The following is a 13,989-nucleotide window of genomic DNA, read 5'->3' as shown; positions in this document are numbered from 1 at the left end:
AATTTTGGACTAAAAGTCACCAAGAACATGAATTGTTAGATGTAAGTCACCTTAGTGGTAAAATTCTTTAAAAAAATAAAAATAGAAGAGCTATTTCTTGAAGCTTCCAGATTTCTGACATTCCTAAGGCTTAGATTTTTAGTAGTTCTTTGTAGTTCATCCAATGATACAGCATACCTCATAGTAGCATTTTTAAAAATTCAGTAGTGCTACATTTATAAGTAGATCAATGAAACAGAATGGAACCCACAACTAGACACAAATACATATGAGAATTTAATATATTATAAAGGTAGCATTTCAGACATTGGTGGAAAAAGAACTATTCAACAGATGGTCTAGAGACAACCTCATTCTTTTTAGCAAAATAAATTTAAGATAGATCAAATATCTCAAATGAAAAAAATTTCATAAATTTGTCAGGAGGATTTTCCTGGTCTGTTTTCTTCTAAGATTTCATTCCAGATGTGATTTGGGAGGCTGCCATTCTTGGGGGTGCACACGTTTTGCAGCTAATTTCGAGCCTTTTGGCCCTGGGATTATTTTAAGAGTTGAAATTCACAAGCTGAGGTGTGAAGAATTTGGAAATTTTTGACAATGTGATTATCCCAAAACTTAGTAGCATTCCAGTCTACAAGTGAGAACCATAACCAAAGACTTTGACCATACATATTTTTTATGTGTATGGTTATAATTTACTTATTAGCATCTCTATTCTACACCCCTCTCACCTATAGCTAGCTCCAGACCATTTGGAAGATAACATTTTTTAAGTCTGATATTCACTATGAGTTTGCTCCTACTGTCTAGTTGAAGGCTCTTAGGAGAACATACTGGAGAAGGGGTTGAGACACAATTCTCAGTAGGTGACTGTTTTTCTTACAGCCACCAAATATTTAATACAACTTTAGGGCACTAGGATGACTCAGTTGGTAAAGCATCTCCCTTCAAATCAGGTCATGATCCTGGGGGCCTGGGATGGAGTTCTGCATCAGGTTCCTGGCTCAGTGGGAAGTCTGCTTCACCCTCCCTCTGCTCCTCCTCCCACTTGTTCTCTCTCTCTCTCGCTCACTCTCTCTCAAATGAAAAAATAAATTCTTAAAAAAAAAAAAGAAATTAAAGCAACGTTAGTCTGAGGCACAGAAACAATTGGGTTTTTCAAGCTTCAAAATAGAGTGGTCATAACTTGGACTACAGGCCACAATAGAAAGTACCTTCCTGTATTCAGACTGAGTCACATTCAAGTTTGCTTATTGTTACTAATTTTGGGGGACAAATAATACTTTATAGGTGGTGGTGTGTTCTTCCAGGCACGAAACATCTGTTTATCTGTCTTTTTGTGAAGCTAGCAGCCACTGATGCTCGATGCTTAGATTTTATAATTCATTAGGGACTATCAAAAATGTTGATATTCAAATTCTATTCTTCCTTCTTTGGACTATTTCCATAAGGAGAAACTTCACATCATGCACTACTTGATTACCTGGTGTTATAGTTTCTATAGAAAAGGTAGGATAAATGCTTGTTTTCTCTTTTTTGCCAATTTTCTTTTTTTTTCTTTTTTTCTTTTTTTTTTTGCCAATTTTCAAAATAAAGAGTTGGTTCCCTAGCATCCTTCAGTGATGATCAATTAATTTTGGGGGTCAGGATGAAATCATGGATTTAAATATATTTAATGTGTTTTGATCCATTGCAGTTATTGTACTTAAGTGATACTCAAACTATTCCATCTTCAGTCAGTAGGAGCCAGTAACACCACCACCAATGTGATGCCTGGAAAGAGTTAGAAATACAATTGCATATGCTTTCCCCATTCTCACCCCACTTCTTTTTACAATTGTACTGAAGCCACATTGTCAGAGCATTCCGCCATTACTATATTCTCCTCCTTATATCTCTTATTTAGTTTTAGTTCCACATAGAAGTTCTATGCTCATCATGTCATTTTATCAATGTCACTTTAAGTATTTTGTCTTAAACCTCTTCTCCAGTAAATTTATAAAAAATACTAGCTCCTGAGTTCTTATGTTGATGAGAGCTTGTATTTTTTTTAAGGATTTTATTTATTTATTCATGAAACACATAGAGAGAGAGAGGCAGAGACACAGGCAGAGGGAGAAGCAGGCTCCATGAAGCGAGCCCGAAGTGGACTCGATCCTGGGACTCCAGGATCATGCCCTGGGCCAAAGGCAGGTGCTCAACTGCTGAGTCACCCAGGTGTCCCGACAGCTTGTATTGATATAAAGTTCTTGCTTCATATTTTCCTGCTTTGAATATCTTAAATATATTAATTTTCCTTAAGCATAAAGTATTGATGTTGAAAAGTGTAAAGACAGGGGTGCCTGGGTAGCTCAATTAAGTGTCTGCCTTTGGCTCAGGTCATGATCCTAGGGGTCTGGGATTAAGCCCCGCATCAGGGTTCTCTGCTCAGCAAGGAGGCTGCTTCTCCCTCTCCCTCTGCACTCCTCCTCATGCTCTCTCTCAAATAAATGAAATCTTTCAAAAAAAAAAAGTATAAAGACAGTATTACTTTTTTCCCTGTATAAATGACTTGGCTTTTTCTCTTAAGTGCCTAAAGGATTTTTTATTTCTTTCTCTTTAAAGTTCCAATAATTTCACTAGACTATGTCTCAGTGATGGCCACTCTGGGTCAATTTTTTCAGAGAAACTGAGTGCCCTTAAAAAAAAAAAAGAAAGAAAGAAACTGAGTGCCCTTTCAATATTTCATTTTAATTCTCATTTCAGTTTCTCAAATTACAGATTTCAGGATTTTTTTTTTTGTCAGGATTTTCTTCAGATATTCCTATTTATGTTGGACCTTCTGTGTTTTATTGCTTCTTTCTTGAAGTAAGCTCTACACCCAGCATGCAGCCCAATGTGGGCTTGAACTCATGACCCTGAGATCAAGACCTAAGATGAGGGGCATCTGGGTGTCTCAGTTGGTTAGGCATCTGACTTTTGGTTTTGGCTCAGGTCATCATCTCATAGATCATGAAATCAAGCCTGACCTCAGACTCCATGCTCAGCAGGGACGATGTTTGAAGATTCTCTCCCTCTGCCCCCCTCCCTCTAAAATCAATCAATCAATCAATCTTAAAAAAAAATCTGAGCTGAGATCAAGTGTTGGACACTTACCCAACTAAGCCATCCAGGCACCTATCTTAATGCTTCTTGAATCCTTTTCATCTCTTTCTTTGTGATTTTTTAAAATTTCCCTTCTTTTCAGCTTCCATTGAGGCATTATCTTGTATTATTTCTAGTTTTGATTTTATTTCAATTCTTCATTTTTATTTTTTTAGCACATGAAAGTGATAAAAAGTGATAGTTTATTAATAGACACTTGTATAACCTAGTACAAAATCAATAAAAACAAAAGTGAACATAAAATTAGTGAACATAAAATTTTTATTTCATTTATTTTTAATTTTTTTAAAAAAGATTTTATTTGTTTATTCATGACAAAGAGAGAGAGAGGCAGAGACACAGGCAGAGGGAGAAGCAGGCTCCACGCAAAGAGCCCAATGTGGGCCCGATCCCGGAATACCGGGATCATGCCCTGAACCGAAGGCAGACACCCAACTGCTGAGCCACCCAGTGATCCCAGTGAACATAAAATTTTTAACAGGGAGATATGGAAAACAGTGGCAATCTACCAACCTTATCATCCAAACTATTTCTGTATTTTTAGTTACAAAATATCAAGAAAATTTTGGTTAACAAGGATTTGTTTAAAAAGGCACCATTTGGGCACCCGGGGTCGCTCTGGCATTTAACGCCGCCCTTAGCCCAAGGCCTAATCCTGGAAACCCGGATCGAGTCCCATGTTGGGCTCCCTGCATGGAGCCTGCTTCTTCCTCTGCCTCTGTCTCTGCCTCTTTTGTGCTCTCTCTCTCTGTGTCTCTCATGAATAAACAAATAAAATCTTTAAAATAAATAAATAAATAGGCACCATTTGCAACTACTTCCTAGTTTGCAATCTCAAGATGTTCTCAAATTAAATAGAGGATACAGAAGAAACTGTATAATAAGGTCTACATCAAAAATCGCATTAATTTGATAGTAAATGATAACATCTTGGTAATCTCTAATTTTTTTATCATTGTGTATATATTGTTTTTCAGCACATACTTTTAATAGCTTAGATTAAAAATTTTCGCTTGAAGAATAGTTGACATACAATGTTATATTGGCTTCAGGTGTACAATATAGTAAGTAGACAAGTCTACGTATTCTGCGGTGCTCACCACAATAAGGGTAGTTAGCCATTTGTCACCACAGTTATTATAGTATTATTGACTATATTGCCTATGTTATATTTTTCATTCCTTATTTATTTTATAACTGGAAGTTTGTACCTCTTAATAATGTACTTCACGCATTTTGCCTCTCCTCTCTCCCCTACAGTGCTTACCCATTTGTTCTCTGTATTTGAATCTGATTCTGTTTTATTTTTTTGTAGTTTGTTTTTTGGATTCCACAAATAAGTAAAATCATGTGATATTTGTCTTTCTCTGACTTATTTCACTTTGCATAATATTATCTACGTCCATCCATATTATTGTAAATGGAAAGATTTCATTGTTTTTTTTTATGGCTGAGCAACATTCTGTTGTATATACATAACCATATCTTTATCCATTGAACTATCAATGGACACTTAATGTTGTTTCTAAATCTTTTGTATCTGGCGATTATTAATAATATATCAATAATTGAATTACTGTTGAATTACAGTAATTTAAATTACTGTTTTGTTTTCTTTTGGTAAATACCCAGCAGTGAAATTACTAAGTTATGTGGTATTTAACTTTCTGAGGAAATTCCACAGTTTTCCATGGTAGCGGCACCAATTTACATTCCCACCCACAGTGCACAAGGGTTCCTTTAAATTTTATTATTATTATTTATTTATTCATGAGAGACAGAAAAAGAGAGAGACAGACAGACACAGGCAGAGGGAGAAGCAGGCTCCATGCACGGAGCCCAATGTGGGACTCCATCCTGGGACTCCAGGATCACGCCCTGGGCCAAAGGCAGGTGCTAAATCGCTGAGCCACCCAGGGATCCCCACAAGGGTTCCTTTTTCTCCACATCCTTGCCAATACGTGTTATTCCTTGTCTTTTTGATATTAGCCATTCTGACTGGTGTGAGGTCAGATTGTGGTTTGATTTGCATTTCCCTGATTATTAGTGATGGTGAGCATTTTTTCATGTGTCTGTTCACCCTCTGTATGTCTTCTTTGAAAAAATGACTATTCAGGCTCTCTGTTCACTTTTTAACCAGATTTTTTTTATGTTAAATATGTTGTATCAATTCTTTATGTAGTTTGGATATTTATCCCTTATTGAATATGTCATTTGCAAATATCCTCTCCTGTTCAGTAGGTTGCCTTTTCATTTTGTTCATTTCTTAAAAAGTTTAATTCTTTTCTGAGTTCTATCAACTCCAATAAAATTGATTTGTTATTTCATTTAATATGTTATTTTCTTTGTGTTGATTTGAGATCTTATAGTTTTTAATCTGCTTTATGAGAATGTCTTCTGGGCAAGTTTTCATCATCTATAGGTATATTATCCTCTCATTCCTGAACTTTGATGGAATTTGATCTCCGTCTCTATTTCATAATTTTTATGTTAAGGTAGGTTCCCTAAGCTTTAAAAAAATGATGTTTTTGATAACTTTTTAGAAGAAAATTTTCTACCTAAATATTGATAGGCTTATATTAGGACATTATAATTCTATATTCTCTTGTTTCATGTTTTTTTCTAATGAAAAACTGGCAAGAATATGGCAAGCTTACATTTTGAAATTTAACTGTTCCCTCCTACCTCCATTCCAGTATTAAGCTGGATGTTCTTTTTCTTTGGCTTTTGCTGTGTCCTGCTAAATTTGGATTCTATTCCCAAGTGTTTCTCCTCTTTGAGAAGTTTTATCCCTAAAGGGAGCTTTAGAGAATGTATGTGGACCATATCATTCTGGCCTTTTCAGATTTTCCTGCAACTGTTTCCATTCCCTTCATAGAGAGACATGTAATATTTATTCTATCAAGGAAAGAAGAAAGATTAAGGTATTAATTGTGTGAATCTGAGGTTTTTTAAAAAGTAAGAAAAATTCTCTGAGGAAAGTCCTTTTGTGGCTATTACAACAGCTGTCTAACAGAAAGAATCAAGAAAATAAGAGAAATTCCCCCTGAAGTTTCAGGTAGAAAGCACCATACTGGTTAACATTTCTCTTATAAGTAGCAGGAACCATTTCTTACTAGCTGAAATTTTATAAAGATAATTTATCATAAAAAAGCAGAGCTGATTCAAATGGGCCAAGGGTAAGACACAGCCAGGCCAGGAAGATGAGCCACTGCCACCCTTCAACTCTGCTTCAATCTATGTATGTTCTTTTTTCCTCCTCCCTTATTAGACACTGGTTTAGCCTACTTCCTGGTTCCAAGGTGGAAAGTATCCATCGATACCTGATATCGATTCCATCTCTTATATTCCAAAAATGAGGCAAAATAAGCCTAGAATTTCTAGTCTACATTCCAAATGTCCTCAGAAGGATTCTGATTGGCCTAGCTTTGATTCAGATGTTCTGAGTGCATGACGAGGGCAAAGAGAGTCGGGGGGAGGGGGCAAGTTGTTAGGACAGGAGTGTTCCCATTGTGACCAAATGTTGGCATGGATTGAGCCTGAGGATAAGAAAGAAGAGAGAGACTTTTCTATTCCATCTTCAACATTATTTCTGAAACAAAATCAAGACTGAGAGACATACAATTGCTACCTGGGAGGTTAGAAGCAATAAAAACCATGTAAAACAAAAACCCAAACCGAATCCTGAGTTTTAAAAAGGATATGTTTGCTGAGCACTGTTCTGTTACTTTTTCAGAAGCAAATTTAGATTCTCCAGTAAACTGAAGATGTGAGTAGTATGAACTTCTGAAATATTTTGTTTAAATGGACATGGAGAGGTTAGCTACTGAACTTAATATAAACAATATAAACAAAATAGAAGCAAATACTTTACAAACTATGCTACAGGCTCCACTTGAGAAAGGTCAGCTATTTGAAATAGCTTTGGATAGTGAATAGTGAGAAAGTTTAAATCCCCAAGAGATTCATTTTCAGAAGAATACAAGTTGCAGATCCTAGAAAATATTTACTGTCAGCTGTCACTGAGTTTTTTAAATTTATTGTTTTACTAGGTTTTCATTTTTAAGATGAACAGAACAATAAATCCTCTCTGTCTTTGGACAGCAAATATTTTGAAGATAAATATCTCAATTCTTCATATCATAGTCTTGATAAAGTCTTCTGGGGAAGATGCATATTACTCATAAATATCTATGGTACATCATTTTGTTTTTAAAAAACAAATTTGAAGTTTAAAATACATGCATGAATTTACATTGTATAAAAATACAGTTACAGTTACCTGAGGTGGGCTTCTGTCATAGGAGAAGCCCTCCAGAGAATGAATTGTGCTGTGTCATTTTTGGTGAGGAAAGCTGGCATTGCTTCAACCATTTTCAAATACAAAGAATCTTCCTACAAATGTACCATGATGGTAAGGGATACTGGTAATGGGGAAGGCTGAGCACCAGTGGGGGCAGGAAATATATGGGAAGTCTCTATACTTTCCTTTCAATTTTGCTGTGAACCTAAAACAAAATCTTCAGAAAAAAAATTTCCTGATCTTCAGAATAGCATTTGAGTTTCCCTCTTAGATATGTAGGTATCTAGTGTCCCTGATTGATCGCCTAAATTGTGAAGAAGAGGCTGATGTCTGGTAGGCCCTCCAAGAATAACATCCAAACTTGCCTCTGTACACACGAGCAATGACAATTTAGCCATGCCTGATGTCTGTCTAGTTAATCACATTCATAAGACACTAGCAACAGTTAAATGCATCTCAGGTTCAGAAATGTTAAATTTAACAAAAGTGCAGCTTAGAAGCAACATGATTAATCCAGATGCCTCTCTGATGAGAGCGGTCATTTGAGCTGAAAAAAGACAGAGCCATGCAAAAATCTGGGAGAAAAGCATTCTAGGCAGAGGGAACACCAAGTGCAAATATCCAAAGGTAGGATGAACTTGTGTGTGTGTTTATTTCAAGTTTTTATTTAAATCTTAGTTAACATATATGCAAAATTGACTTCAGGTGTAGAATTTAATGATTCATCACTTACATATTACAACCAGTGTTCATCAAAAGTGCTCTCCCTAACACCCATCACCCAGTTAGTGCATCCTCCATCCACTTCCCTCCACCAACCTTCAGTTTGTTCTACGGTTAAGAGTCTTTTGTGGTTTGATTCCCTCTCTCTTTTTTCCCCCTTTCTCTAGGTTCATCTGTTTTGTTTCTTAAATTCCACATATGAGTGAAATTATATGGTACTTGTCTTTTCTCTGATTTACTTCAATTAGCATAATACACTCTAGCTCCATCCACATTGTTGTAAATGGCAAGATTTCATCCCTTCTTATGGTTAATATTTCATTATATATATATGTGTATATATATATACACACACACACACACACACATATATATATAATACCACATGTCTTTTATCCATTCATCAGTTGATGGACATTTATTTGGGCTCTTTCCATAATTTGGCTATTGTTAATAATGCTGCTATAAACATTAAGGTACACGTACCACTTTGAATCAGTGTTTTTGCATCCTTTGGGTGAATTTGATGTGTTTAACAGAAGGAAAGCAGGCCAGCATAATGGATAAAATGAGCCATTAATGGAGAGGGTAGAAGGTAGATGAAGTACTGAGTCCAGTTTTGAGGCTGGTTTCAAACAGGGCAAAATGAGATGCTGTCCAAAGGTGAAGATCACATATTGGTTATGTGTCTACATGCAATTATTATTTTATTTATCCTACATCTAAATATTGCTGATGCAGCTACTTAACCAATTAACCAATGATAATGTTTTAAAGGATTTTATTTATTTGTTCATGAGAGACACAGAAAGGCAGAGACATAGGCAGGGGGAGAAGTGGGCTAGACTCCCCACAGAGAGCCCAATGCAGGACTCAATCCCAGAACCCTGTGATCACAACCTAAGCCAAAGGCAGATGCTCAACTACTGAGCCACCAGGTGCCCCTTAACCAATGATCTTAATTGAAACTGAAGGTCACTGAATTTTCTTAAGGTTATTAAATAATTAGGCTTTACAGAAGTCTCAGGAAGGCCCAAGCAGCTTAAGACTGAGACTGCTCACCCCTTGGATTTAGCTAGATGAATATCATTTACAATCATCATTGTGATAGAGCTTCATTCTAATTCTTTGCACATATTCTACTAAATAGAAGTAAAAAAAATTGGACTCCCTTGAAATTGAGGCCCAGAATAAATGGTCCTGAACATTGGGTCTGCCAACATGCAGTTTTGCAGATAGTTCACATGCAACTCAGGAGAAATAGTAGGGCTACAATCCAGCCCAAGTTCCACTAACCCTGCTATGAGTCCTGGCACTGAGCTGTGTCGACCAAAGGGGACTCTTTTTCTAATCTGCACAAAGTCCCCATGTGACCTAGCTTTGGCCCATTCCAACTACTCCCCTCATCTTTCTAGTTTTTGTAACTATTATAATTTGTTTGTATAATACCTTCTAATTTCCATGGGCTTTAAACTTAGTCTCTTGTCACACAAGGCAATCTTCTCATATGGATTTTATAGAGTAAATGAAAGACCAGCAAGACCATTTGGTTGGTCCAAGGTTTTTCCCTGAGAGTGGAAGAATTGATCGTAAGTCACAGATCTTCAGCTGGGATCTCACTTTATACCTCACTGCTTCAAGTATGATTATTGTGGGGGGGGGGGGGGGAGAACCACAGTACTGGTTGAACTGATGTTCCTGACTTAGAATGCTCCAGAACCTTCCTTTCCTTATGAGTTTAAGTAATCTCTATGCCCAATGTGGGGCTCAAACTCACACCCCCGAGATCAAGAACCGCATGCACTACCTACTGAACTGGCCAGGTGCCCCATCTCCAGGGCCTTTCTAACTATGGAAAGTACCTCCCCATCCTTCTGTTCTTCACACTCACTTTTCTGCTGGGCCAACATTTCTCCCTCTTCTTCTCCTTGTCTTTGAAATTGGACAGCTGCTATGATTAATAAAAATGGCTTTATTTCCAAAGACAACCAGTTTTTTCACTTCATATGAACTTTATATTCTCACAATTTTTTCATATAGAAGGGAAATGTGTTAAAGAAAGCAGCATAAAGATGACATAATAGATTCAAGTATTATCTCTAAATAACTTGTTCTGGTCTCTATAATTGTGGTACCATTGCACAGCATACTGGTCACAGCATTTTCCCAATGGGTTTCAATCTCTTTGGGCAACTTCACGCTCATCTTTCCATGCCATGCCTCCTTTTGGTTGAGACCTCAGGAACCCAGTTTGAATTCTCTCCAATTCATCCTAGAAGCACTGCCTAAGGGGTCAGAGTCCAAGGAAACATCCTTAACTATCTTTTCTTAGGTTGCAATCTCTCCATTTGTCTGAAGGCAGGAACTTTCTCACTTTATCTTCCAAATTCTTCATTAATCTAGAAGTCAGAATAATAGTAAGGCAGTTGCTTTTGATGCATATGGAGACTGAAACAGGTGAGTGACAAAGTATTCACCTGCTGACTACAAAGAGAGAATAAAGACACTGCAGTGAATTTTGAATAAAATTGAATTGATTCAATTCACCCATCCATTAAATTGAGGTTGTCTCTATGCTCTTAAGTTAAAATATCCTGGGGTGTTTGTTTTTTAATTATTTCTTTAAGATTTATTTATTTATCTGGCGGTACAGCAGAGGGAGAGAGAGTCTCAAGCAGACTCCAAGCTGAACATGGAGCCTGACTCAGGGCTCGATCTCATGACTCAGATCATGACCTGAGCCAAAATGAGGAGTTGGATGCTCAACTGGCTGAGCTACCCAGCACCCCTAAAAATAGCCTGTTTTTGAAAATGATGATGGTAATAGAAAGTTGTTTTGTTTTGCTTTTTAAAGTGTCCTTACTTGGAAAAATAAGGTCACAAAGCCATAAGAATGGGAGCAATTGTCCTAAGGTCTGTTATACAGGATGAACAAATCCTCACTGTGGAAAGTACTTCCATTTTCTTCTCATGTGTGTTTCACCCTTTGGCCATTACTGACTCAGCAATACTCAATCTATAATGGAAGCAACCTACTTTGCCAGAATGTTGCATACAATTATTCTGAGAATAGAACACGGTAAGAACTTATGTACCTATCAAAAAGGAAATGGTTAAACATACCATAGAACAAGGGATATAATAGAGCATTTAAAAGAATGAGGCTGATGTAAATGTATGCCTTCTAATGTTCTCCTTGACCAAGTATCTTATGTATTCATTATCTAGTGTTTTAGTTTGAGATCTCCAGAGAAAGGGAAACAATAAATGTATATACTGTAAATCTATTTACTGGGATGCAAGGGTGGCTCAGCGGTTGAGTAACTGCCTTTGATCCAGGACATGATCCTGGAGTCCCAGAATCGAGTCCCACATCAAGCTCCCTGCATGGAGCCTGCTTCTCCCTCTGCCTGTGTCTCTGCTCTCTCTGTGTCTCTCATGAATGAATAAATAAAATCTTTTAAAAAAGTAGTCTTACTTAAAAAAAAATCTGCCTACTTACCTATTTATATACACATATTTACAGAGACAGAGATTTATCATAAGGAATTGGCTGATGCAAATATGGAGGCTGAGGAGTCCAAGATCTTCATTTGGCAAACTTACCAAAAAACATGTAATTTTTCAAAATCATTGGGATTTCCACTATTGATAGGAGATTGTGAATTTATTACAAGGAAAAGAAAGAACCAATGAATAATGGGTACACACTCCATTATAATTGATGATTTAAACAGAAGTTATGCCCTTTGGAAAGCATTGTGTATCTTTGCTAACTTGGGACATCCTTATTATCATTCCTTAGTCCTACAGAAGACAGGCAGCATTTTGGCCTTTACCACTGACCACTAGATGGGACAAGCCCTTTCCTAAGCCACCCCCCCCCCCCCGCCACTGTCCTCATAGCTGGGATACATTGGCAGGGAAATTTAGGGCAGGCAGTAACTTCTCAATGCCGTTAGAAATGGCTTCTGTCAAAGATGCCACCCTCAATAGGACCCTGTGTTAACAGTCTCTTTGTTTGGCCCCCATCTATTTTGATATCTCAAGGTCCACATCATATTCCCAGCAAGGACTCAAAAGAGAAAAAAAATCTCTCTAGTTCCTGTCATCCTTAAATTTTGCACCCCAATAATTTACAATTATTAGTTATGTGGATGATTGCCAGTACAATTGTTTCCCGTCAAAAGAATCACCACTCAAACAGGGCTACGGTTATTCTAAGCTCCACCTCTCATATCCCTCAGGATTAATTGTGACATGATGGCAGCCAACATCAGGACATTCCAGGTTATAGAATCTGAGGGGGCATATCCACAATCTAGTCTGTGCTAAACTGGACTCAGTCCAGGTCACTTCTTCAAAGTCCCAGAGGTAGATTAGGTATGCCTATCTTTCCGGCAGCTGTAGAGGTTCTTCTCCTAATTCCCTGTGTGTTAGTCCACAAAGAACACATACATACATATTTCCAGCAATAAAAACCAAACAGAATAAATCCAAATATGGAAAATGATCCTTTCTCTTGTGGAAGACACAAGTCTGCATGATCTTGGCTTTGCTAAAATACCACTCTTTGGCAAGACAAACCAGTTTTACATTACAAAGTAAAATATTTGGCTTGGCTTCTCAACCTAAACATCTCCATCCTGGTAGGCTCAGTTTCTCTTGGGAACAATACTTTTGTGTCTCTAGACGTGAGGAGCATTCCAAAACACACACAGGAAAGTCTCCTATTCCTGAGGATTACTGTTAAAGATCTTATAAAAGAGCCTCCCCTATTCCTGAGCCACTGAAAGTTTACAAACATCGGGGTACAATTTCAATACATTGTGGGTGTGTATTATATTGCAATCTGCAGGGTGATAACATGCTAATGTGTGAACATCTCATTGCCCAATAATCCTCAAAATTTTTCCACCCAGTAATTTTAGCATCCTTTGATGATCTTCGCCTGAATTATTACAATAGTGGTTACAAATGGTGATTTTTCTAATTCTATAATTTTTTTCTACCTTTATTAGCTGGCAGCCTTTGAAAGAAGAAAACTCACCTCCACCACCCCCTTTGAGTGTTACTATGGATTAATGGGCTCTTTTCTGACTCAAAATGATATAATCCATTATCACCATTGTTCTTTTTGATGTTAAATTTATCACAAATTTGGGCAGCAAGAAAAACTTTAGGCTAATTCCTGTATCTTTTTGATATGTCCCCATTAATTTTGAGCACTTCTTCAGTCTTGTGCACAAGATGTTTCCAACTTACGGTGCATTTCCTGTATTCCAGGCTTAAAATAAGCCATTTCCCCAAAGAACCTGGGTTCCTTTCAATGGAAAATAGTATTTAGAAATCAGCATCTGGGGATGCCTGGGTGGCTCAGTGGTTGTGCGTCTGCCTTTGGATCAGGTCATGATCCCAGGAGTCTCACATCAGGCTCCCCCCAGGGAGCCTGCTTCTCCCTCTGCCTATGTCTCTTCCTCTCTTTCTATGTCTCTCATGAATAAATAAATAAAATCTTTAGAAATCAGCATCTGTGTATAAGGTATGCCCAGTGTTATTAGAATGTTATTGTTTCTAGGCTTCTAAGAAATAAATTTTAAAGAAGGATGAGTTAATACTGATATCTCCAATTCAAATCAAATCTAATTTCAAAATAACATGATCCTTTCTAACCTCCTCTTATTCCAATTGGTATCTCTCTTCCCCTGTAGTGAGGAAAAACCTCCTGGTTTCCAATAATTTTCTCAATATATACAACATAACTTCAGAATTTCTTTACTGATGGATAGCATTATAAAAAACAAACCTATGAAGAAAAT

The sequence above is a fragment of the Nyctereutes procyonoides genome, unplaced genomic scaffold (assembly GCF_905146905.1).
Source record: "Nyctereutes procyonoides isolate TBG_1078 unplaced genomic scaffold, NYPRO_anot_genome, whole genome shotgun sequence".
Taxonomy (NCBI): Eukaryota; Metazoa; Chordata; class Mammalia; order Carnivora; family Canidae; genus Nyctereutes; species Nyctereutes procyonoides.
Note: the sequence above shows the minus strand (reverse complement) of the source record.